Source organism: Pipistrellus hanaki, assembly GCF_964339955.1.
Source record: "Pipistrellus hanaki genome assembly, chromosome: 21".
Lineage (NCBI taxonomy): Eukaryota > Metazoa > Chordata > Mammalia > Chiroptera > Vespertilionidae > Pipistrellus > Pipistrellus hanaki.
The window spans coordinates 7,817,956-7,843,566 of NC_140523.1; the positions used below are offsets into that span (position 1 = coordinate 7,817,956).

General features: G+C 49.1%; 1 protein-coding gene across 3 annotated transcripts in view; it reads left to right on the top strand.

Annotated features, from left to right (window-relative positions):
* Positions 1-1,256: 1,256 nt before the first annotated feature.
* ZFAND6 (zinc finger AN1-type containing 6) overlaps positions 1,257-25,611 on the top strand; it is a 40,714-nt gene continuing 16,359 nt past the window's right edge. Inside the window, exons 1-2 of one of the 3 annotated variants that reach the window (XM_084869306.1) lie at positions 1,313-1,437; positions 20,292-20,452. The gene's annotated coding sequence lies outside the window, so the exon portion shown is untranslated. Of the gene's footprint in view, positions 1,438-12,910; positions 13,006-20,291; positions 20,453-25,611 lie in introns of those variants that run through there. The other 2 variants (XM_084869305.1, XM_084869307.1) reach the window with 2 other exon arrangements.

The following is a 25,611-nucleotide window of genomic DNA, read 5'->3' on the forward strand; positions in this document are numbered from 1 at the left end:
TCAGCGTTTCTAGCTCTGTATCCCTCTTCCTTCCTCTCTGTGGAAAATCAATAAAATTTATTAAAAAAAATAAAAAAATATAAAAACACCCTTTCTGCCCTCGCCAGTGTGGCTTAGTGGATAGAGCATGGGCTCAAGGGTCCCAGGTTCGATTCTGGTCAAGGGCACATGCCCGGGTTTTGGGCTTGGTCCCAATAGGGAGATGTGCAGGAGGCAGCTGGTCGATGTTTCTGTCATCGGTGTTTCTAGCTCTCTATCCCTCTCCCTCCCTCTCTGTGAAAAAAATCAATAAAATATATTTAAAAAAGAAAATGAAGATAAACAGCACACTTTGATGCTATATTTTTAAATCAGCAAAATGGATGATGCAAAAAAAAAAAAAAAAATCACCACGAGCAAACCCTGAAACTTTAACCATAAAGGGATCCTCGGGACCCGGCCCGCCTCCTACCTTACAGCCCAGCCGAACCGCTGCCCCGCAGTACCAGCAGGAAAAATGATCTCCACCTTGACCTTGACCTTGTAGCTGCTGCTGCACTCCAGCCCTCCGGGGAGCCAGTGTCCTCCACCCCGCACCCCGCACCCCGCTCGGCTGGGGGGGTGCGGGGGCCGCGCTGCAGGGAACCGGGGCGGAAGGGTGCGGGGGGGGGGGGGGGTGCGGGGCGCGCTAGGCGGTGAATGTGCGGCTCGAGCACGCACGCGCAGTCCCCGGAGGGATCTTGGCTCGGGCTCGGGCGGCGTGTCCGCCCCCTCCAGGCCGCACCCCGACCTCGGACTTTGCACGGCCCTGGAACACCCCAGGGCTGCCAGCCTCTGGGCGTGCTCACTGGGATTCCCTCTTGCACAACTAGCAGCTGGGGCGCGACTCTTCCGGAGCCTCCGCCCCGCAGAGGAACATGCCGGACACGGCGCGGGGGGCGGCGGAGGCCGCTGCCTCTCCTCCTCCTCCTCCTCCTCAGCCCCTTCCACGGGCCGCGAGACCCAGAAACCGCGCCCCACAGCCTGGACAGGGCCAGGCCGACCGCGGCGGGAGGTCAGGGGAGGCCAAGGCGGAACAGCACCCGGCGGAGGAGGCGGGGTCTCCACAGGTCCCGCCCTCCCCGGGACGCAGCCAATCGCTACGCGCCCCGAGTCGCGGCCCCGCCCCCTGCACCGGGCCTGCGAGCCCCCTGGCCGGTAATAATTAAGCAGCGGGGGGCGGGGCGACGCGTCAGCGCCTGGCGCTGGCCAATCAGGAGCACTTCCCGTGTCGCGTCACAGGCCGAGCAACCAAACAGAAAAGTTTACTAAACAGCGGACGAGAGGCCGGCGGCGGCGGCGGCGGCGGTGGCGGCGACGGGACCTGTGAGCGAGCGCGGTTCGTCGGCCTCACCTGTCCTCCTTCACCCGCGGCGACCGGCGGCGGGCAGCGCGTCCGGCGGAGAGGGCCGCCGCCAGGTGAGGCGCGGTGCGGAGCGAGCGGCCGGGCGGCGCCGTGCCCTCCCCTCCCCCTTCCCCGTGAGGCGCGGCCCGGCCCGGCCCGGCCGGAAGCGGCCGGAGGGCGGCAGGTGGCGGCGGGGCGGCCGTGCGGGCCGCGGAGGGCCGAGGCCGAGGCCCAGGGTCTCGGGGCGCGGGGTGTGGAACCCCCTCCCGCCGCGGCCGGGTTCCGGGGCGGTTGGCGGGCGGCGGTCCCGGGGCGTCCGGGTGCCCCGAGCGCCCGGGCCGCCTGCCCTTCCGGGACCTGCCACCTGCCGCGCCCGCCGCCGCCGCCGGGAAGGGGCCGGAGTTTGGTCGCGCTCTGGGGGGGCCAGAGGGGGGGGGGGTCAGACCCAAAGTTTGTGCATTTCCTCTCCCTTCCGCCCCCCCCCCCCTTTTCGACCGAGGAACTTTCGGGGTCCCATGGACGCGGGAGCGACTTTGAACTTGATTTCGAGCCGCTCGCGGCGGGGGGAGGGAGGCCGCGCGCGGGCGACGGGCCGTCGTGATTTGTTTGTATTTTTTTTGTGTGTTTGAGTGTTTTATTTATTTATTTATTTATTTATTTTTTCACGATTCGGGAATCTCGTCGACCTGCCCCGCAGCGAGGACATTTGTATGTGGATCCGCGTCCGTGTCCCCCCCCCCCGCCGTCCACGCTTTGCATGGCTCCCCTTCCCAAAATCCGGGAGTAGATTTTATTATTATTTTTTTAATATATTTTATTGATTTTTTTTACAGAGAGGAAGAGAGATAGTTAGAAACATCGATGAGAGAGAATCATCGATCAGCTGCCACTTGCACACCCCCCCACTGGGGATGTGCCCGCAACCAAGATACATGCCCTTGACCAGAATCGAACCCTGGACCTTTCAGTCCGCAGACCGACGCTCTACCACTGAGCCAAACCGGTTTTGGCTTTTTTTTTTAAGTGTCAAATGCCATACACCGTTTAGAAAGTTGTATTTTGTTTCTATTTTATTTTTATTTTTTAATAAAAATTATATTTTATTGACGCTCTATCCACTGAGCAAAACCGGTTTCGGCTGTGTTTTGTTTTTAATTAAAGTGTAGTTGGCGCCCTGGCCGGTGTTGCTCAGTGGATAGAAGGGTCCTGGGTTTGATTCCAGGTCAGGGCAGATGCCAGGGTTGCGGGCTCAATCCCCAGTGGGGGGCGTGCAGGAGGCAGCTGATGGATGTTACCCTCTCATCGATGTTTCTAATTCTCTATCCTTCTCCCTTCCTCTCTGTAAAAAATCAATAAAAATATATTTTTAAAAATAAGGTGTAGCCGAAGCCGGTTTGGCTCAGTGGATAGAGCGTCGGTCTGTGGACTGAAAGGTCCCGGGTTCGATTCCAGTCAAGGGCATGTACACTGGTTGAGGGCACATCCCCAGTAGGGGGTGTGCAAGAGGCAGCTGGTCGATGTTTTTCTCTCATCGACGTTTTTAGCTCTCTATCTCTCTCCCTTCCTCTCTGTAAAAAATCAATAAAATATATTTTAAAAAAATAAGGTGTAGTTGGCACGTGATGTTAGTCTCGGGGGTGCAACTCGGTATCGCTACGTGTTTTAGATCCAAGAGGCCACTGAACCCCAAAGACCACGGAAGTTTGGGTGTTAAGGTTGGTTATGTAACCATTATGTGGCCACTCTTATTTTTAGGGCCGTCTCGCCTGCCCAGGTCCTCAGGGTCCGTGCTTCAAGCGGGTGAAAGTTTTTTCTGCCAAATATACAGATGCACGTTGAAATTTCCCCAAATTTAAAAATTTGCCTTTGCAACAGCTTTCTTTCAGTTGTTACTACTGGGTGTTGGTGGACTCAGGAAACATGAACATTTTATTTTATTTTTATTTTTAAAATATATTTTATTGACTTTTTACAGAGAGGAAGGGAAAGGGATAGAGAGTTAGAAACATAGATGAGAGAGAAACATCCATCAGCTGTCTCCTGCACAGCCCCCACTGGGGATGTGCCTGCAACCAAGGTCCATGCCCTTGACCGGAATTGAATCGGGGACCTTGCAGTCCACAGGCCAACGCTCTATCCACTGAGCCACACCTGTTATGCCATGAACATTAAAAAAAAAGAAAAAGAAAATTACAGTAGCTCTAGGAATGCAGTGGAGACGATTGATTGCTTAATAAAACCTGTTGTATACATTTATCAGAGATAAACAAAATGGAAATATGTTTAAGGCACAGCGCGTGGATCCCAAAGGTACAAGAATTAATTTTAGGTGCTGGTGGACTATTATCTTTGTTTTTGTTTTTTTCATAGATTTTGTTGTTGTTGTTGATTGTGGAGAGGGAGGGAGAGAGAATCATGGATCGGCTGCCTCCTGCACTCCCCCTAGTGGGGATGGAGCCCTTGAGTCTGCAGGCTGACACTCTATCCACTGAGCCACACCGCCCGATGCTGTGGACTATTACCATGATTGTGGTGAGAACTTCCTCAGGTCCAAACTGATCACACCTCCCATGGGAAGTGGGTGCAGTTTATTATGTGCGAGTTATACCTTCAGAAAGCTGAAAAAAGGTATGCAAATATATATATATATAAATAATATATTAGCCCTGGCCCAGCGGTGTGACTCCGTGGGGTGGAGCTTGGCCTCCATGCACTGAAGGGTCCGGATTTGACCCCGGGGTCAGGGTGCCTTCCAGGAAGCAACCCGTACGTGTTTCTCTGTCTCTCTTCTCCCTTTTCTCTCTAAAATCAATGAAAAGGTGTCTTCAGGTGAGGATTATGGCAATATATTAGATGTTTGTGTGTGTGTGTGTGTGTATGTGTAATATGATTAATATGTGTTTACTATACCGCAAAAGACGACTAACACAATACGGTTTAAAGAGGTAGAACGTAGTAAAAATCCATGACTCCTCTCCCAAACCTCGGCCTGGAGCGTGACCAAAACTTGCGTCTGTTTACGTGTTTCTTACCCGTCCTCGCGTCTCCCCGCCCAGGTCTAGTCTGGTTGGTTTTGTGTTTATCATTCCCTTGCCTTTAAAAAAAAAAACCCCACAAAAATACTTTCATGCCATAATATTGGTACGTTTTCCAGTTTGCCTTTTCTTCTGGGCTTTATCAAAATAGCGTGTGATCATAGTCTCTTCATTTCATCGCCGTACAGTACTGTCTTCATCTCTCGTCACTCCTGGGCATTTCGATGGCGTGTGGTTTTGTTGTGTTTTGTTTTGTTTTTTTGCTGTCAACAGCTGTCCCCTCTGAATAAACATTTCTTGTTTCTTGAACTCCTGGTGCCCCAGAGCAGGCATGTAGATTGCATGCCAAAGTTTCGGTTCATCGGCAATGACACAGATTGAAATGCTGGAAATAAAATGAATTAAACACACGAAAAACTTGAGGGTTTCTCTTACGTTCTCATGGGTGATGGCGTAGCCATAATGATTTGTTCCTATGGTTTGAGCATGTGCATGAGAAATGAGGACTTTTTTTTTTTTTTAATATATTCTATTGATTTTACACAGAGAGGAATTGAGAGGGACAGAGAGTTAGAAACATCGATGAGAGAGAAACATCGACCAGCTGCCTCTTGCACACCCCCCACCGGGGATGTGCCCGCAACCAAGGCACATGCCCTTGACTGGAATCGAACCTGGGACCTTTTAGTCCACTGAGCCAAACCGGTCCCGGCTCTTTTTTTTTTTTTTTTTTAATATATTTTTTATTGATTTCATAAAGGAAGGGTGTGAGAGATAGATAAAAACACCCATGATTCTCATCATGGATTGGTTGCCTCCTGCACGTCCCCACTGGGTGGGATTCGAGCCCGCAACCTGGGCATGTGCCCTTGGCCGGAATAGAACCTGGGACCATTTAGTCCCCAGGCCGACGCTCTACCCACTGAGCCACACCGGCCAGGGCAAACCAGGATTTCTTGTTCATCTGTGTGCGATGACTCCTTCTCCTTTGAAATCACATTGTGAGATGTCTGGCAGTAGGTGTGACCTCCTTTCAGTGTAAAAATAAGAGCCCTGGCCAGTGTGGCTCTGTCGGAGCGTCTGCCCCTTACACCAGCGGGGTATGAGTTGATTTGGGCGAATAGGCGAAGCAAGCAATGGGTGTTTCTCTTTTGCATGGATGTGGGGGTCCCCCCCCCCATCTCCCTTGCCTCCCTCCCTAAAAAAGAAAGGAAAAAAAAGTCAAGTAGAAAAAAAACCACTTGACTGTATGTGACATAAGTCACTCTGGCTGTGTTCCCCTCGCCCTTTGTGCAAATTATTACCGTCACACCCAGGAGATGCTGTGGGTCTGGTGCCAGACGCCACAATAGAGCAAGGAGTGTAATAGATCGACTCATAATCTTTTTTTTGTTTGTTTTTGCTGGTGGAGGATCTTGCCTTCGGTTAAAAAAAAAAAAAAAAAAGGAAACTTCTGTGCACACAGGGAAAGCGGGGTGCAATAAAACGAGGTGTGCCTGCCCTCAAAACATCTCCCGTGCCCCAGCAGGCTCGGGTGAAAACAGCCGTCCGAGTGTCTCTTTCCGGTTGTGCAGACCGTGGCCACGGGGAGCACCTGTCACCTGGCCGGCCCGCGGGGAAGGTACTGGGCGAGTCCTCCGGAGGGCGGTCCGCGGTGGGTGTTCATCAGAGGTTTGCTCACCACACACCCGAGTCCTCCTTACTTCCTGACCTGGGCCTGGGAGTGCCCCACGGGGTGCTGGTGGGGCAGGGAGTCTGTCTGTTTATCATGCTCACGGCAGTGACAGGACAAGCTGGGGAGCAGCATTCATTTCCTGAAAGTGGGGTGTGTGTATGTATGTGTGTGTGTGTGTGTGTGTGTGTGTGTGTGTGTGTAAGTAACAGGAGTTTGCGTATAGCTTTGAATAATCTTTTTATTTAAAGACATAGGCATAGCCGGGACCGGTTTGGCTCGGTGGATAGAGTGTCGGCCTGCGGACTGAAAGGTCCCGGGTTCGATTCCGGGCAAGGGCATGTACCTTGGTTGCGGGCACATCCCCAGTAGGGGGTGTGCAAGAGGCAGCTGATCGATGATTCTCTCGTCGATGTTCCTAACTCTTTATCCCTGTCTCTTCCACTCTGTGAAAAATCAATAAAATATATTTTTTTTAAAAATGAATAAAAAATAAAGGCAATAGCATAGAGATTAGTTGAATTGAAAAAAATTTTTTTTTACTGTGTATGTAGTTTGCAGACAGATAATCAGGATGCTTTATTTTGGAAGGGCTGTTTTGTTCTGTCCTTTAAAAAAAAAAAAATATATATATATATATATAGCTCTACGCAGTTTGCTCAGTGAATAGAGCATTGGCCTGCGGACTGAAGGGCCCCAGGTTCCATTCCGGTCAAGGACACATGCCCAGGTTGTGGGCTCAATCCCCAGTGTGGGGCGTGCAGGAGGCAGCCTATCAATGACTCTCTCTCATCATTGGTGTTTCTATCTCTTCCTTCCTTTCTGAAATCAATAAAAGTATATTTAAAATAAAATAAAAAGTCCTGTCTAATAAAAGAGTAATATGCAAATTGACCGTCACTCCAACACACAAGATGGCTGCCCCCATGTGATCAAAGATTCTGCCCCCATGTGGACACAAGATGGCCAGCAGAGGAGGGCAGTTGGGAGGGACCAGGCCTGCAAGTGAGGGCAGTTGGGGGTGACCAGGGCTGCAGAGGAGGGAAGTTGGGGGCAAAAAGGCTGGCAGGGGAGCAGTTAGACATCTATCAGGCGGGCAGGGGAGTGGTTAGGGGGTGATCAGGCTGGCAGGCAGAAGCGGTTAGGGGCAATCAGGAAGGCAGGCAGGCAGCAGTTGGGAGCCAGCAGTCCCGGATTGTGAGGGGGGTGTCCGACTGCCCGTTTAAATCATGCTTAAACGGGCAGTCGGACATCCCTCAAGGGGTCCCAGATTGGAGAGGGTGCAGGCTGGGCTGCTCTAGTGTATATATATTTTTATTGATTTCAGAGAGGAAGGGAGAGGGAGAGAGAGAAACATCAATCATTAGAGAGATTCATGGATGGGCTACGCCCCCTTCTGGGTGGGTATCGAGCCTGAAACTCCGTCTTATGCCCTGACCGGGACCGAATCTTGACCTCCTGGTTCCTAGGTCGAGGCTCAACCACTGAGCCACACCGGCTAGGCTTTGTTCTGCTTTTTAACAACTTCATTTTTGGATTTGATTATAACAACAATGTGTTTGGGGTTTGGAGGTTTAAAAAACAAACTCGAAGAAGGAATAGAAAGTTAGAGTAAATAACCATTGTCAGTGTTTTGGCATGTATACCCCCAGCCTTTCTGTTTGTGTGTATTCTCCATCTCCTAAAGCAGTGGAATTCCACACAGGATCTGGCTGCCTCCCCCTTCAAAGCTTATCCCAAATACAGTCCGTCTCCATAGACAAAATTTAAACTTTTTACTGACTCTAGACCAGAAGTTTCTGCAGTGGCTTCCACAGCACATAGCAGGTGTTCAGGTTTGATGAATGAGGAAGCTTGTTTGTGAACTTGGAATCCTATTGTGTAGTCATCAGGGAAGGTCACCTGTTTGACTCGAGCTTTTCAAAATTGTGTTTTGTTTTTGTTTTTTTAAAAAAATATATTTTATTGATTTTTTTACAGAGAGGAAGAGAGAGGGATAGAGAGCTAGAAACAGCGATGAGAGAGAATCATCGATCAGCTGCCTCCTGCACGCCCCCTACTGGGGATGTGCCCGCAACCAAGGTCCATGCCCTTGACCGGAATCGAACCCGGGACCTTTCAGTCCGCAGGCCAATGCTCTATCTACTGAGCCACACCGGTTTCAGCTCAAAATTGTGTTTGTAACTATCATTTAAAACTTTTTTTCTATGACTAGGAAAGCTTTTATTTGAAAGCGAGTGACCCACACGTTTATCTTCTTGATTCTTTCCTCACTTGGGCTCTAAGGCACATGTGTCAAACAAAGGCCCGCGGGCCAAATCCAGCCCGCCAGGCCTTGCAATGTGGCCCGCACCGCGCTGTCATCACTGCACTCCGCTGTCAGTTTATGACATTGTCAGTTTATGACTGTTCAGTAAACCATTCGGCCCGCGATTTAGGCTGGATTTTAGATTTTGGCCCCTTCTCTGATTGAGTTCGACACACCTACTCTAAGGGGAGAGAAGGGAATCTGAAGTCCGCCCGGCCGTTTCCTATCATTTTTCTGGGTCTGGCAGCTGACGTGGGCATGGTGCACGGCGCATGGAAATACTTTGGAGGATTCGGAATGCTTTTGTCCTCCGCTGTCCTGTGGTCTCAGCACTGTGCTCCCTGTTCCCTTTTCATTCACACCCATTGCTCACCCGCCAGGCTTACAGCCAGGGGTCTTCAAACTACAGCCCGCGGGCCACATGCGGCCCGCAGAGGAGTCTGATCCGGCCCGCCAGGTTTTTTGGGCAGTGAGCGCAGCCGAGGTGTTACAGTAGGGATTAGTAGTTCATATAGTCCAGCCCTCCAGCTCTTTGAGGGACCGTGATCTGGCCCCCACTTTAAAAAGTTTGAGGACCCCTGCTTACAGCGATTTACTATCTCTCAGAAAGATACATCTTCTTCCAGCTAGCATTGCCCTTTCTTATCTATTTGTTTCCTTCGTGCTTATTATTCTGCTGAATGACCTATTACTACCCCCCCCCTTGCTGCCGTACTCACTTTTAAAAAAATATATTTTATTGATTTTTTACAGAGAGGGAGGGAGAGGGATAGAGGGCCAGAAACATCGATGGGAAACATCCATCAGCTGCCTCCTGCACACCCCGTACTGGGGATGTGCCCCCAACCAGGGTACATGCCCTTGACTGGAATCGAACCCGGGATCCTTCAGTCCACAGGCCAACGCTCTATCCACTGAGCCACACGAGCCGGGGCCAGGGAAATATTTTTTTGAAATTTACTTGTTCTCTCCATTAGCTGGTGGTTTTCAGACTTTCTCCTTAGTGACCCCAGCCATGCTTTGCCGGCGTCAGAGGGGTCCTTTGAGCCATGTCACCCGCCCCGGGGTGCCCAGGAATGAGGGGGAGGACCCACCTCTGTTGAGGGAAGAACAGTTTGAGCTGTTCTCAGTCCTGCAAAATCCTAAAGACGCCTGCAGTCTGCTCTCTTTGCACCAAACGCTATTCCTCCTGGGCTGGGTACTGAGTCCTGATAGGGACTTTTTAATCGCAAGTGAGATGTTCAGCTCGTTCCCTCCTAAATTGTTTTCGGTTGATCTAACCCCCAGCAGCCCCCACAGGGAGGGAGACACAGGAAGTCCTTGGGCTGGTTGATGTCGGGAAAGCGATGCTGTCACATTCACTGGGGAGTCCGAGGCCTGGCGGACGCCGTGTTCCTCAGAGGCAAGATTGTTGTTAAATAATCGCGGGCATGCTGTCCCTGTCCCTTCTCTATCTCTGCTGTTTCCTTCTGCTGCGGACTCAGAAGGCGAACACAATACCTTTATTTTTAACCGGCGAGCCACATTCGGGTGGTATTTATCTCCTTGAACTGCTTTCAAGGAGATCCTGGAAGCTCTGAGCAGTCTGGAGCAGCCAAGTCCGATCTCTCTGCTCTGCCGGCTGTGGATTGAGGGTGATCTTGGTGTCACACCAGAGGCCTGGTGCACAAAGTTGGTGAATGGGCAGGGTCCTAGGCCTGGCGGGCAGTTGGGGCCGATCAGGGCCTCCCTTCCCCAGCTGCTGGCCAGGGCCTTCCTTCATCCCGAGCCGCCCCCTGGTGGTGAGCGCACGTCGTAGCGAGAAATCAAACTCCTGGTCTCCAGGTGGAACTCCTGAGGGGACACTTTGCATATTAGCCTTTTATATATATAGATTGTGATATGTGCCTATTTTATACCAATAACTAACTTTGAAGTGAAATACGGTGTCGGAGCAAAGGTATATCTGGTTCCCATCACCGTCTACTAGTTTTATGCTTGCCCCATTTTAAGATTTAAACGTTTTGCTGAAACCGGTGTGGCTCAGTGGATAGAGCGTCGGTCTGCAGACCGAAAGGTCCCAGTTTCGATTCCGGTCAAGGGCATGTACATTGGCTGTGGGCACATCCCCAGTGGGGGGTGTTCAGGAGGCAGTTGATCGATGATTCTCTCTCATCGATGTTTCTGGCTCTCTATCCCTCTGCCTTCCTCTCTGTAAAAAATCAATAAAATATTTTAAAAAAGAAAAAGATTTAAATGTTTGCCACGTCCTTTTCTATAACCCTGCGCAGTTTGGGCCGGCTGAAACCTGCTCTCTCCAGTCCCATGCCGTATACACCTCAGCTTGTGTACTGTGTCCGCTGCTGGCTCCTGTACCTCTTCCGCTGCCCGTGTGCTTTCGCGAGTGTCCGTCCGCACAGCGGGAAGAAAACCTGAACTTGACTCCTGAAGTGCGGGACAGTCAAAGCCGCTAGGCCTCGCAAAGGCTCCTGGGACTGGACCTCTGTGAATCGGCCCTTTCAGTTTGCCCACTTACAGGGCATAATGGGCTGTGCAGCTGGTGGGGCTTGCGCAGGGCATTGCTCCATATTCATGCCTAGCTGCAATCATGTGGGTTTGCGCTTTCTCACAGGCTCGTCTTTGTGTTCCAAACAAGCTTGTGGGCTTCGTGTGCTCACGCGTGAGCTTTCTCGGAGGAAAAACGCTCTCAGGATTTCCAACTTTGAAAACTGTAAACGTATATGAAAAATCCTTTTGGTAAACTTAACGTATGTTTTAAGAAAAGCCACCCTAACTTGCTTTCGTTTTGCATTTGTTTTTATTTATTTTATTTTATTATTTTTTTTTGTAATATATATATTTTTTATTAAATTATTATCTGTGTACATATACCATTGCCCCCTCCCATTGAATTTGTTTTTAGAAATCAGTCAACAGCTGAAATTGGTTTGGCTCAATGGATAGAGAAAGGTCCCAGGTTCGATTCTGGTCAAGGGCATGTACTTGGTTGTGGGCACATCCCCAGTGGGGGGTGTGCAAGAGGCAGCTGATTGAGGATTCTCTCTCATTGATGTTTTTAGCTCTCTGTCCCTCTCTCTTCCTCTCTGTAAGAAAATCAATAAAATATATTTAAAAAAAAAAAGAAAGAAAGAAATCAGTCAACATTGTTTGCAGAGGTGGAAAATCTACTTTCTTGAATCAGGTAAATGTTCAATCAGATAATGATTCATGTTTTAGTAAGATTTGATGGGCCCACCTATTAAAACATAAGCAGTTCTAATAAAATAAACATATCTAGTAGTATGTAGCAAATTTAGTAATGTTTAAAGTGATAGGAGCCCTAACCCGTTTGGCTCAGTGGATAGAGCGTCGGCCTGCGGACTGAAGGGTCCCAGGTTCGAGTCCGGTCAAGGGCATGTACCTTGGTTTTGGGGACATCCCCAATGGGGGGTGTGCAGGAGGCAGCTGATTGATGTTTTTTTTCATTTATGTTTCTAACTCTTTATCCCTCTCTCTCCACTCTGTAAAAAACGTAATAAAATTTAAAAATAAATAAAGCGATAGGAGGTCCTTTTTTTTTTTTTTTTTAATCAGAGGGTCCATATACTCTCTTTAAGAACTCCATAGTAAAAATAACATTGAATACAATTTAGTAGTTTAAGGGGAATATACCCTTCAGCTGCATCTTAGGGTGCCCATGCCACCTTCAAGCGCAACATAGCATCCGCCCTTATTTTAAAAAAACAACATAAAAAAATTGCCATCCTAAAGTTTTTACCTGAATGGGCGATTAGAACAAGTTGCTTTTTCCTCTGACAGATACTCATTCGCTGGCAAAACACGCATCGCCAGACCTGTGCGTGTGCTAGTAGAGAGATAACATTCCTGCCCAACATGTTTTCAGTTTTAAGCAGAAATATCCATTTTTGGTGTCAGTGCAAATTCTGCTCTAGTTACACTGAGGCCATAGGTGAATTGGGTAAGTCTCATAGAAATTAATGCGTCGCATTCAGTGTTTTAAGTGCTATTTCTATATTTCCACTTAAGTTACAGTCTTCTAAAGTCTTAGAGGGAATATTGTTTCGTTCCTCTTTGCGAAATGTTGCCATGGGGTTTCTGTCGCTGTTCTAAAATTTTCAGGCAAAATGTTAACTCTGATGAGAAAGAAAAATTTAAAAAAAAGGAGTCTGTCTTTATGAAACCACTTCATCTTCACGGCTCTTAAAAATATCAGTTGTTCAAGCATCGTGTTTGAGGCGGTCGGTCCCCGACCTACAAACTAAGGCCGCTTCCGGGAGGTTTTCAGGGCTTATAATTTCATTTCTTCTTACGCAGACAATAGAGTAAGCAGATAGCCTAGGAGGGGGAAACGGAAACATTCCCTCCTGTTCCTTTAAGAAACCAGCTTAGCCAGGGGGTTTTCAGTGCGTGCAACCTACCCTGCTAGCAAGGAAAAGTTCTTTAAAATAATGGATATTAGCGGCGCCCAATCACAGCCGCCGGTTTCGCCGACGGGGCGGAGACTCGGCGCCTCAGCCACTAGGGTCGGCGAGAGGGCGGGGCTTGGCGTTGGGTTTGGTTGCGCGGTACAGCCTCAGTCAAGTTAATCTGAGGTGAAGCAAACAGAAAATTGTGGAGGTTTTTGTTGGTAGGATTTTCGTTCTAATCTTCTAATGATCCTTAATTCTACACTTTTGATCTCTTATGCTTCTGCGTCCGCCCGGTTTTGTCATTGTTGCCGCTCTCCGATGCCAGCCGAACATGCACATCAGGCAGGGAAGCAGAACAAAAGGGCTGTTTGGACAGGAAATAGGTGCTCAGAGGATCCAACTGGAGTTTCTCTCCTCCTGGTTTCTCAGCTCCGAAGCTGAGTGTCCTTTAGAGCGATGGCCGGGCCCAAGCCCTCGCCAGCAACAGCTCTGCTCCGGGGCTGGATGTGCGGGGAGCCGTTTGTCAGTCTCTGAAAATGACATCTCGACTTGAGAGGTCATTTTTCTTAAACTTAAGATATGAAGTTACTAAAAGACAGGTGTGAGAGGCTTAAATGTGCGTGTGTGTGTGTGTGTGTGTGTGTGTGTGTAAACCTGAAATGTCAGTTTATTTTTCCCCTGCACACCCCCCCCTTTTAACTTCAATTTATTTTAAATCTAGCAATTTGTTAGCATTTTAAATATGCTTATCACTTTAGCTTTCTTTTTAAAAATCTTTGATTTATTTTACACGGACAAGGTGAAACTGCTTTCTCCTTCAAACTTTATTTCCCAGGTGTGGATAAGTAATTAACACCCTTTTGTAACAGGAAATGAATTATATATGGGCTACCAAAACTTTTTTCCCCAAAGTGTCTGTGAATCTGTTGACATTTCGCACCTAGGAAAGAATTGTGTTATTTCAGTGCCAGAAGTTTTCTTGAAAGGCTGTTTTCTTCACATGGTAGTTCTTTGATTTCACAGAAATTAAGGTATAAAAGTTTGAGTCATCAACACAAGTGCTAGATAAGCATTTCAGCAAGTATAATACTTATATTTGCTAAACTGCTTCTTCAGGCCATGCAGTGGCTTTTTAATTCATACTTTTCTACTCAATCGCTTAAATAATGCAGCAGTCATGATAATAATAATTTTTTTAAAAACTAAGAAAGTCACCCACATACCCACAAGATCTGTGTGTGGTGGTCTTATTATTTTTTAATCTTCCCTCTGTATTCTACCATGTTCTTGTATTTTCCCCACACTTGTAAAGAAGTGCAGATTTTATTTTATTTTTTTTACTAAACTGTATCATCTGATGTTCAACGTGTTTTAATTTCTGATTACATAATGGTTTTTGTTAGTGGGACCTTCCTTTAGGCTTTTGCCTGTTTTATACTTAGATTGTTGGCATTGCATTGAACATTTTAAAAATGTGTCTCTTTGCCTTTAAGTGATTTATTTGCTTTGGGAAAATCGCCTGGAGTGGGCTTACCTAGATCAAAGGGTGTGAACACTTCACTGGCCAAATTGCTTTTCAAAAAGGGTATTCCAACTTATATTGCCACCAGCGGAAGCGATTCAAAATTTCTTTAACGGGAGCCCTGGAATGTTCTGGTAAAGGGTGCCTCTCAGGCCCTCTGAGTTAGTTTAGTTATTCATTCGTTTTGCCTAAACTAACAGCCTAGTTTAAATTCTTTTTTCCAGCATGTAGATGTGTCAAAATCCATTTTCTGGACATTAAAATGACCTAAAGGAAGCTGGGAAAATTTTTAAGTGAGTGATTATATCTTTGGATATTTTACTGACTGCATCTGTTGCTTTCCGTCCGTGACGGGCTTAATGTTTCACACCGGCAGGCTCAGGCCTGCTGTCCTGGGTGCCTGCTGCTGGCAGGCACTCACCAGAAGAATTACCTTCTGGAAATACTGCAGCTCAGAAACGCTGGCAGAGAGGGCCTGGGACAGCGCCACTTCACCGCCCGGTACCTGTCCCCGAACAGATCTGGGTAGCCTTTGTCACCTTTGGTGCCTTTCTGAATTTTTAAAATGCAACGTAGATGCAGAAAATGTGTGTCCAGGTGTAGGATTTAAAGAGGTCTGTCAGCACCTTCCTGTATGTCACAGATTGTCAATGAAAGGGGAGGTGGCAGGTGGTCCCGGGCATGCTGGCTGTCTGTCTGTCTGTCCGTCTGTCTGTAAGAGCATGCTTTGTGTGGCAATGGCTACAGATCACGTGGACTCTGGCCAGCCAGTGAGGGAGCTGGGAATGGCTGCCCTGCCCACGTTATGAACTCGTTAACTTATTCTGGAATAAACTGGAGAAGTTGTTCTAAAGCACAAACCAAGGCAGTTAAAAGTCCTAATGCCGATTGTACGTGGGAGGCAGCGGTAAGTCTGGGCTAAGCTCTAACTCATTCGTGCAACCAGGAATGGAGCCTGTGGGATCTTGAATGTGTCTAGCTCATTTTGAAATGGAAAGAACTTATCTGTACATTTTTACTTCGATTTACTGGGAACTTGGTGCATCCAGCTTTCAGAGCCAATGCTGGTTATTGTGCTTGCTTCAGGGGAAGGTTTTTTTTATTTATTTATTTTCTTTTTATGTCTATTTTGTTTGTCAGACCCGAAAAGCTCCGTTTTTCCGGTTTTCTTGTTTGGAATAGAAAAGAAAAAGTGAAAACGGACCACTTTTATTTAGTGAGAGGATTCTTATGAAATACATCTTCTAGGCATTTGAGTTTCCTAGATATGCCCGCATTGAGACCGATAGATACTTTATTCATGAATAGAACGATCGAGTTTCCCTTGAATATTTAAAAAATTGTGTGGGTGCTTAAATATTTATGTCATGAATATTTCCTTTGTCCTGCATTTGAGAAGATGTGTTTCATTTTCTTCTTAACCGATGAATTTGATTGCTGCCAGGGAGCGAGGAAGAAAACTGTAAATATAACAGTTTTAGGAAAAGTCATTTGAAGTTTGGCTGTGGGTTCCGTGGTAATGGGCACCCCAGGTAAAGCCACCCTCCCCTGTAGTCCCGGGGGCACGAGAAATTGGAAGAAGGAGTGTCTTTTCATCGTTTCTCTGCCATCTCTCTCCTGTCCTGGTCTCTGGTTGACTTGAGTCAGGGTAGCTAGTACTCCTTTTTAGTACATAGGTGTCCTAAAGGGAGAGAGAGAGAGAGCCAGCTTTCTAACCCTGACCGGTGTGGCTCAGTGGGTAGAGCGTCGACCTGCGGACTTGGGGGTCCCAGGTTCGATTCCAGTCAAGGGCATGTACCTTGGTTGCTGGCACATCCCCAGTGGGGGGCGTGCAGGAGGCAGCTGATCGGTGTTTCTCTCTCATCGATGTTTCTAACTCACCCTCTCCCTTCCTCTCTGTAAAAAAATCAATGAAATATATATTTAAAGAAAAAAAAGAAGAAGAAGAAACCAGTTTTCTGGAGGGAGAAGTAAACTTGGCATGATGCGACATTGAGGCGAGCTGAGACTGGCGGTGGCGCTCTCAGTCCTTAGGATGGAGAAAGGCGGAGCTTGAGTTTTTCTTACACCAGGAGAAAGATTTGAATGTGCAGCCAGCCGCTAAAACTTCCCCAGAAGCTGTCACCGGTCTCCGTTCTCCCTGACGGGCCGCCGTTTGCCATGGATTTCCTGTACGGTTTCTAAAAGCCGCCCGTGTGGGAGGAGGCTGCTCTTTGGTTGATAACGGTCCCTCTGCGGCTCCTCCCATTCGTGTCATAGCTGCCCGGCCGCTCTGGGCCACGCTCCCTCTTCACGTCCATGAACTTCAGCGGGTTCTGGCCTCACCCTGTTCCCGCTGAGCTTCTTGGGTTAACATGCGTGTGTATGAATGGCTCCGAGGCCTGTGTTTTCATCAGGGTTTTATTTGCGACCCACACTCATCCCTTCTTCTGTACCGACATGGACCTCAGCAAGGCTGAACTTGACCGCTCCTTTTTAAAAAAATATATTTTATTGAGCCAAAACCGGTTTGGCTCAATGGATAGAGCGTCGGCTTGGGGACTGAAGGGTCCCGGGTTCGATTCCGGCCAAGAGAATGTACCTTGGTTGCGGGCACATCCCCAGTAGGGGGAGTGCAAGAGGCAGCTGATCGATGACTCTCTCATCGATGTTTCTAACTCTCTATCTCTCTCCCTTCCCCTCTGTACAAAATCAATAAAATATATTTTTTTTAAATAAATATATTTTATTGATTTTGTACAGAGGGGAAGGGAGAGAGAGCCAGAAACATCGTTGAGAGAGAAACGTCGATCAGCTGCCTCCTGCACTCCTCCCACTGGGGGTGTGCCTGCAACCAAGGTCCATGCCCTTGATTGGAATCGAACCCGGGACCCTTCAGTCCGCAGGCCTACAATGTTTATGACATTGTCAGTTTATGACTGTTCAGTAAACCATTCGGCCTGCGATTTAGGCTGGATTTTAGATTTTGGCCCCTTCTCTGATTGAGTTCGACACCCCTAGTTTAGAGGGACATCCAGGGTTAGTGAGCGTCTCGGGGAGACGTGGCTTTTTCATCTTGCTTTGCTCCTGGAAGCTTGACTCAGACTCCCTGGGCCTTTGGTTCTGGCTCCTGGCAGTGAGTACATTGAGGCCAGCGTTGGCGCCAGGGGCCCTCCCCAGCGGGGTTCGGACCAGTCAGTAAGGAGAACAATCAACAAACAGAGCACCTGGTTGGTGAAGTGGAAGCAGTTTCCCCTGAATGCTAAGTGGCTCCAGAGAGCACGGCGCTTGGTCCTCTGTGCTGTGTTTGATGACGGCACAGAGACAGGAGAGAAAGGCCTTCGGCAGGGGCTGTGCCAGCTGCCGACAGCACATCGGTGCCCCTGCCCCAGGCGCCCACATGACCCAGGGGGTCTCAGTGCTGGCACCAGGGCAGTGCCGGTTCCGGTGCCACTTCCTCGGTAGTTTCAGAGCTGCCACGCTGCGGCTGCTGCTGCTTTTCCCAATTAAGGGAGACGTGACATTTGAAAATGTGTCCAATGACTAGTTTTTCTTTTCAATATTAGAAGTAATAGAAATATGCACGTAGGGTATTTTAATGGTGTGAAAAAGAGACTCCTTCAATTGTGCTTTGTATAGATACAGTATATGTATGACACATACATCTATATATAGTGTATTGGCTTTTTAAAACGACCTGTGGGTGCCATTAAATTCTCAAAGAGAATATAGTACAAATTAGAAAGTCTGAAAAATGGATATATCACCGGGCATATTATTTTTAGATTGTCAGATTAAATGGCCTAGAAGGCGGAAAAGAGTTCATTTACACTGAATTGGTATGTTCTGCACTGTTAAAGCATTCCGATTGCCCTAACCGGTGTGGCTCAGTGGATAGAGCCTCGGCCTGTGGACAGCAGGGCCCCAGGTTTGATTCTGGTCAACGGAATGTATCTTGGTTGCGGGCACATCCCCAGGTGGGGGCCTGTGCAGGAGGCAGCTGATAGATGTTTCTCTCTCATTGATGTTTCTAACTACCTATCCCTCTCCCTTCTTCTCTGTAAAAAAATCAATAAAATATATATTTTTAAAGTATTCCCTGATTGAAGATGGATAGGTTTGTTCACTTGAGTTTTACTTGGGTGATTGGATTTCCTACAGTTGATATATCAGGGGTTCAAAGTTTGTTTGTTTTTTAATGTTTTATTGATTTTGAGAGAGAGAGAGAGAGAGAGAGAGGAAGGGACAAGGACAGAGAGAGGAACATCATCTACCGCCCCCTGCTGGGGATGGAACCCACAACCCAGGCATGTTCACTGGTGGGCAAACAGGTGACCTTTTGGTTCCTGGGTCAGGGCTCAACCCCTGAGCCACACCCTTGTTTCTGTGATGTGGGTAAATGCAGGTCAAATGCTAATTCATTGTATGAACACTTCAATGTTTCTCTCCCTCTCCCTCTCTGAAATCAGTAAGAGAAATATATATATATATATATTTAAAATAAAGCTATGACAGAGTGTGAGTTACCATCTAGAACCAAAAAACACTTTCTTATTAAAAAACAGCACGCCTCACCTTGGCCAGGAAGGTGACGTGGGTGTTGATGGGCGCCTCGTCTCTAGGAAGTGGTGTTTTTGTCCGTGGTGTTTTCTGTGTATCGATCCCACTGGTAACCGACAGTATTGCTCTGCATGATCGCCGGGTCGCCTCCCACCCCTGAGGTTCCCGGGCTGTGAGAGGGGGCCGGGAACCCCCTCCAGTGCATGAATTTTCATAAAAGCCCGAGGGACCAACCAACATCGCCGTGATGTGCACTGACCACCAGGGGGCAGGTGCTCAGCGTGGGAGTGCCCCCTGGTGGTCAGTGCACTCCCACATCCAACCCCTGCACGAATTCGTGCCCCAGGCCTGTAGTATTGTATGTGTAGGGCAGTGGTTGGCGAGCCACTTGCGGCTCTTCGGCCCATTGAGTCTGGCTCTTCCACAAAAGACCACGTGTGGGCGCCGCACGTACAGTGCGATTAAAGGAGTGCCCTAATTAAGTCAATAACAATGTACCTACCTATATAGTTTAAGTTTAAAAAATTTGGCTCTCCAAATAAATTTCAGCCGTCGTCCTGTTGATATTTGGCTCCGTTGACTAATGGGTTTGCCAGCCACGGATGTAGGGGAAAGGTATTACCCGGGTATTCTGGGATATTTGGGTTGAAAGCCTGGTAACATTGGAATAACGGTGCTCCAGACCCTGGAATCTGGGGGGGTGGGCGGGTGTAACCTTCAGAGTGCGTGTCAGAAACGTGGCTGCTGTCCTGGAGCCAGGACCTCATCCTCCCCACACGGGAGGGTCCCGGGATGGTCCGGGGCCTCTGAATTCCCGCCAGGCCCTGTCAGAGCTATTCCTTAGGTGTTTTATAGCTGTTTGTGCTGAATACATTCGCCAAACCTCAGGGGGAAAGCAGCAGCCTCGTTGGCTTGCTTTGCGGACGAATGATTGAAAACAGTAACCCTTGCTCCCCTGGCTTGCGGCCGGGAAGGAGATCTGTGTTCAAGTTACCTGGTGTGGTATCGGATATCGGTGTCAAATGCCAACTGCAATTATCTTATTTATTTTTAAAAAATAATTTTCTTTTCTTTTTTTTTAAAGACATTTTATTGATTGTTTACGGAGAGGAAGGGAGAGGGATAGAGAGTTAGAAACATCGATGAGAGACAATCATCGATCAGCTGCCTCCTGCACGCCCCCTACTGGGGATGTGCCGCAACCAAGGTACATGCCCTTGACCGGAATCGAACCCGGGACCTTTCCGTCCGCAGGCCGACGCTCTATCCACTGAGCCACACCGGTTCTGGCCGCAATTATTTTTGTTTCTTCGTTATGCCTCAGCGACCCTTTCTTATCTAACTCACCGCCATAGCGAACGAATCCTTAAGCCTTTAGGCCCTTACGGTGTGCCCGGTCCATTTTAACCGTCTCAACCCTGTTCCCTGTTGCATGTGTTACAGGAATGAACCTGACGTCTGCTGCAGGGAAACACGGAAGGCTTTAACATGTTTTCTTGCCTAAAACTCAAACTTTAAGTAGCTGCTTGTGAGCATAGGGAAGGCAGGAAGCTAATGTCAGTCTCAAGCCACAGGACAGCTGTTTGCTCATCGTCCTCCACTGTGTGAGTAGATTTAAGCTCGGAACCCTCTGTTACGGGGTGTAGTGACTTCTCTTTTTTTTTAATATATATTTTATTGATTTTTTTACAGAGAGGAAGGGAGAGAGAGAGAGAGCTAGAAACGTCGATGAGAAACATCGACCAGCTGCCTCTTGCACACCCCCTACTGGGGATGTGCCCGCAACGAAGGTACATGCCCTTGACCGGAATCGAACCTGGGACCCTTCAGTCCACAGGGCGACGACGCTTTAGCCACTCAGCCACACCGGTTTCAGCGACTTCTCATTTTTAATCTAAAGTGCTCAGTGATGCCTTATGTGGGCATGATGAGAGATTTTCTTAAGATCTTTTTTTTTTTTTTTTGGTGGGTAGGATACTGAGGGTGGAAGGGGTGGTCGATTTTTATTTATGAAGTCTTTTTTTTTTTTTTTTTTTTTGAGAATAACAATAACGAAATATCATTAGTTTTTGTGTCTTTTTTTCAGAATTATGTTAAGTGATGGAACCTGCATCACGCCTCTCACTGGGAAGCAAAAGATGGTCATGCTTCAGAGGGCTGTGTATTTCTCAGTTGATGAAACTGATATTTTAAAATTAATATTTGGGCTAGACAGCCATAAAAATGCTTTTGGGAATATGATGTTAGGTGTTAATGCAGAAAATGGCTCTTGGGAGGAATTTAAGTTGTAAGTAACTAGAGGCCCAGTGCATGAAATTCAGGAGTCCTGAACTTGGCCTGCACCCTCTCCAATCCAGGACCCCTCGAGGCTATAACCGGCAGTCAGACATCCCTCTTGCAATCTGGGACCACTGGCTCCTAACCACTCACCTGCCTGCCTGATTGCCCCTAACTACCTCTGCCAGCCTAATCGCCCCCTAACTGCTCTCCTACTGGCCTGATCTTCCCCTCTGCCAGTCTGATCGCCCCCTAACTGCTCCCCCCTGTCGGCCTGATAACCCCTAACCACCTCTGCCTCAGCCCCTGCCAATGTGACTTTGTTGGGAAGGTCATCCAGATGTCCGGTCTAATTAGCATATTACCCTTATATTATTATAGATTTATTAATATAGATAATTTTTTAAAAAATAGCTTTATTTGGTCAGAGAGCATATACTTCAGAGTAAAGGAACTCTTGTTCCCCAAATGCAGTTGGAAATGTTTTAAACTTGCCAGCTTTGGTTTCTGAAAGTGCATTGATACTAGAAATGCCCACTGAAGGAGAAAAACCCTTTCTTTTCTTCTTACTAAGTTAACATCTTCAGAATCAGTTGGTGGGTCGGGGGGTGTATAATTTTTCCCCCCACTTTTCCTGTTTTGTTTTGGTTCTTTCCTCATAGACTGAGGAGCGGGACTCTGAGTGAGGCTCTTAATGGAGGTTTTGTCCGTTTGGAGGAAGCCGAGGTTGTACAGATGTGTCTACGGTAAGGTGACCAGGCGTCCCGCTTTTTACAGTTTGTCCCGCGTCCCGCGGCGTTTTAAAGAGGCGGGACGTCTGGTCACCTTAGCCTGTGGGTAACGGTTTGTGAGTCTCAGGGACTCTTCAGGGCGGTGTGGACTGGAGGCTTGTCCTCTGCGTTCCCAGAGTTGGCTTTTCCTTCTCATCACCAGTGTGGCTGAAGGACAATCAAACGGCCTGTCTTCGGGATGGGAGTGCGGGCCCGGGGAGAGAGGAGACAGGCCTGGCTGTGGGCTTCCGTGGGGAGGTCGTCAGAGGTTCGTGGCAGAAATAGCGGGGCGTGCAGGTCCCCTGAGCAATAGGGCACCCGAGCCCCAACCGGTGTGGCTCAGTGGATAGAGCGTCGGCCTGCGGACTGAAGGGTCCCGGGTTCAATTCCAGTCAAGGGCATGTACCTTGGCAACTGATCGATGTTTCTCTCTCATCTGATGTTTCTAATTCTCTATCCCTCTCTCTTCCTCTCTGTAAAAAAATCAATAAGAATATTTAAAGAAAAGAAAAGAAAGAAATAGGGCACTCGAGGTGTCGGTGTTCCCAGCTCGTCCCTCCCGGATGGGTCTCAGGCAGCCTGCGGTGTGCTCTCCGGGGTCACGGAGCTGTGAACCCCTCAGCCGCTCCCCAGGGGAGCACTCTCACCTCCACGGTTGGAGCGGGCAGGTCTCACCTCGATGCGGCTGTGAGGTCTAACATGAGGCTTCACTCTCCGGTTACAGCCCTTTGGCACTTGGCGTGTGGAGCCAAGTTGAATTCGGTGCTAACCTGTGTACTGTGATGGTCTGCCCTGGTGGTCGGCACACCGCGGCCCGCGAGCCACACACGGCTCTTTGGCCCCTTGAGTGTGGCTCTTCCACAAAATACCACGGCCTGGGCGAGTCTGTGTTGAAGCCGTGGCGTTAGAAGAAGTTTAAGTTTAAAGAATGTGGCTCTCCAGAGAAATTTCAATCGTACTGTTGATATTTGGCTCTTTTGACTAATGAGTTTGCCGACCACTGGTCTGACCTCCTCTTTTTAAGTCAGTGTCAAAAATAAGATGAAGGACGCCTTGAGGATCTGGGAGTGAAACTTTGGTTTTTAGGATGAGATGAGGCAGAAAGAACACTCGGGGGAAACCATGGTAAGGATGGAGGGAGCCCTGGCTGGGGTGGCTCAGTGGATAGAGCCTGCAGACTGAAGGGGCCCTGGATTCCATTCCAATCAGGGCACAGGCCTGGGTTTTGGGCTCGACCTCCAGTAGGGGGCGTGCAGGAGGCAGCCAATCAGTGATTCCCTCTCATCATGGATGTTTCTCTCTCCCTCTCCCTCTCTGAAATTAATAAAGGGATTGGGGGACATTGGATGGTGGTGACTCGGTGCCCTGCTTCCATTTCTGAGTTCTGTCAGTGTCACTGCTTCTGGCATTGAAGGGAGCCGTCTTTCCTGCTCGGATGCTGGCGAAGTGCTTTCTGCTCCGGAAGCGCCTGTGGGGGGCAGGCAGTGTGGGTGTGCCTTCCCCTGGGGTCTCCCAGGAACTCTCCCAGGGGCACTGGATGCTTTATTGTCAGAGCCGCCTCCGTCTGGGCTGCTCCGCTCGGAGCTGAGAGGGGTTGCTGTCAGCATTGATCGCCGTTCTCACCGCGTGTTTAGAAATACTGCAGGTGCCCAGCCTGCGTGGCTCGGTCATTGAGCAGCGACCTGTGAACCAGGGGGTCACAGTTCGATTCCCGGTCAGAGGCTAGAGCGTCGGCCTGTGGACTGAAGGGTCCCGGGTTCGATTCCGGTCAAGGGCATGTACCCTGGTTGCGGGCACATCCCCAGTGGGGGGTGTGCAGGAGGCAGCTGGTCGATGTTTCTCTCTCATCGACGTTTCTCTCTATCCTTCTCCCTTCCTCTCTGTAAATAAATCAATAAAATATATTAAAAATTAAAAAAATAAATAAAAATAGAACAAAACATGGGCCTGGCCGGTGTGGATCAGTGATCGAGCATCAGCCTATGGGCCAGGAGGCCATGGTCAGGGCACATGCCCAGGTGGTGGGCTTCTGGGGCGTGCAGGAGGTAGTCAGTCAGTGATTCTCATCATCGATGTTTCTATTCTCTCACCCTCTCCCTTCCTCTCTGAAATTAATAAAAATAGATATTTATAAAAGAAAATTCAGTGAAGTGTGGTGTGTGAAAATACAAAAAGGGACGGTTCTGCTGGAAGCAGATATTCTGACCCAATCTACTATCTCAGTTTCCCCTCTGTTCCTGCCCTCTCCTCATCAGAAGAATGCCATCTTGTGATGTGAGGGTTCTGAGAAACTCAGATTTTAGTGGCCGTATTATGGCTGTGTTGGACCCAACAGCCATGCTCTTTGTTCATTTTTTTTTTTTTTAATATTTTTATTGATGTCAGAGAGGAAGAGGGAGAGGGAGAGAGACAGACAGACAGACATACATCCATGATGAGAGAGAATCATGGATCGGCTGCCCCCTGCACAGATCCTCCTGGGGACCTAGCCCGCAACCTGGGCATGTGCCCTAGACCGGAATCGAACCTGTGACCCTTCGGTCTGCAGGCCGGTGCGCTACCCACTGAGCAGCACCGGCCAGGGCTCTTTGTTGGTTATTATCTTCGCTGCCTCTGCAGGACCGTTGACCTGAGCAGGTAGGAAAGGCGGAGTGGCTCGCCCTCAGGAGGCAGTGGGTTCTCTGTCCTGTTCACTGTGCCTCACTCACCGCCCCGTGGGGCCCCAGCAGTTCAGCAGCAAAGGACACTTCCTCCTCTTCCCGCCCTGCGTGTGCTGTCCCTCTTCCGAAGGCGGCACGTCCATGCCCAGCTCCGCCCGAGGCCTGCGGACAGACACAGGGTGGGGAAGTGCAGTCAGCTTCAGGATTTCATAACGGAATCACGTCGCTTCACTAAGGATATTCCTACGCGACGGGGCGTTTTGTTGAGGTTTGAGACGGACTGCAGGGACTGGCTGCTCAGTGGTTGGCGCTCACAGCAGAGCAGCACCACTGGGAGGGCAGATAGCAAGCTCTTGTGATGAAATGGCTTGGAGCTCCCGAGCTGGGGAGACTGCAGGCCCCCATGCTCCTTGGAAACTGCGGGCCGGAGCCTCGACTGCGGCCAGAGGGCCACGGTTGACTGTCAGCCCCATCGCGAGGAGCTGGGGGACCCTCCGATCCCCACCTGGGACCTGAGGGAGGTCACAGTGCCCACCTCGGGATCGTCACGGGATTGAAGGATGGGTATTTGCAAAGTGCTGGGCACACAGAGCGTCCTGTCCACATTGTGAAACAGTGACGCCCGTTGTTTGTATAAAAAGGGACAGTCAAGGTTCCAGGGGGCGGAGATAGGACTGGAGAGGGTGACCATGGGGTGGGGGCGCGGTGCTCATCTACAAATGCCGGAAACTTAGGTTTTGCCTTGGGGACCCCTTAAGGCACATGTGTCAAACACAAGGCCCGCGGGCCAAATCCAGCCCGCCAGGCCTTGCAATGTGGCCCGCACCGTGCTGTCATCACTGCACTCCGCTGTCAGTTTATGGCATTGTCAGTTTATGACTGTTCGGCCCGCGATTTAGGCTGGATTTTAGATTTTGGCTCCTTCGCTGATTGAGTTCAACACCCCTACTAAGGGTTGTTTGGGAGGGACCAAAGTTTGCTGGATTGTCTTAGGATGTTTCAGGTCAAAGTGGAGGAAACAGAAGGAAAGGATTCGCGCCGAAACCGGTTTGGCTC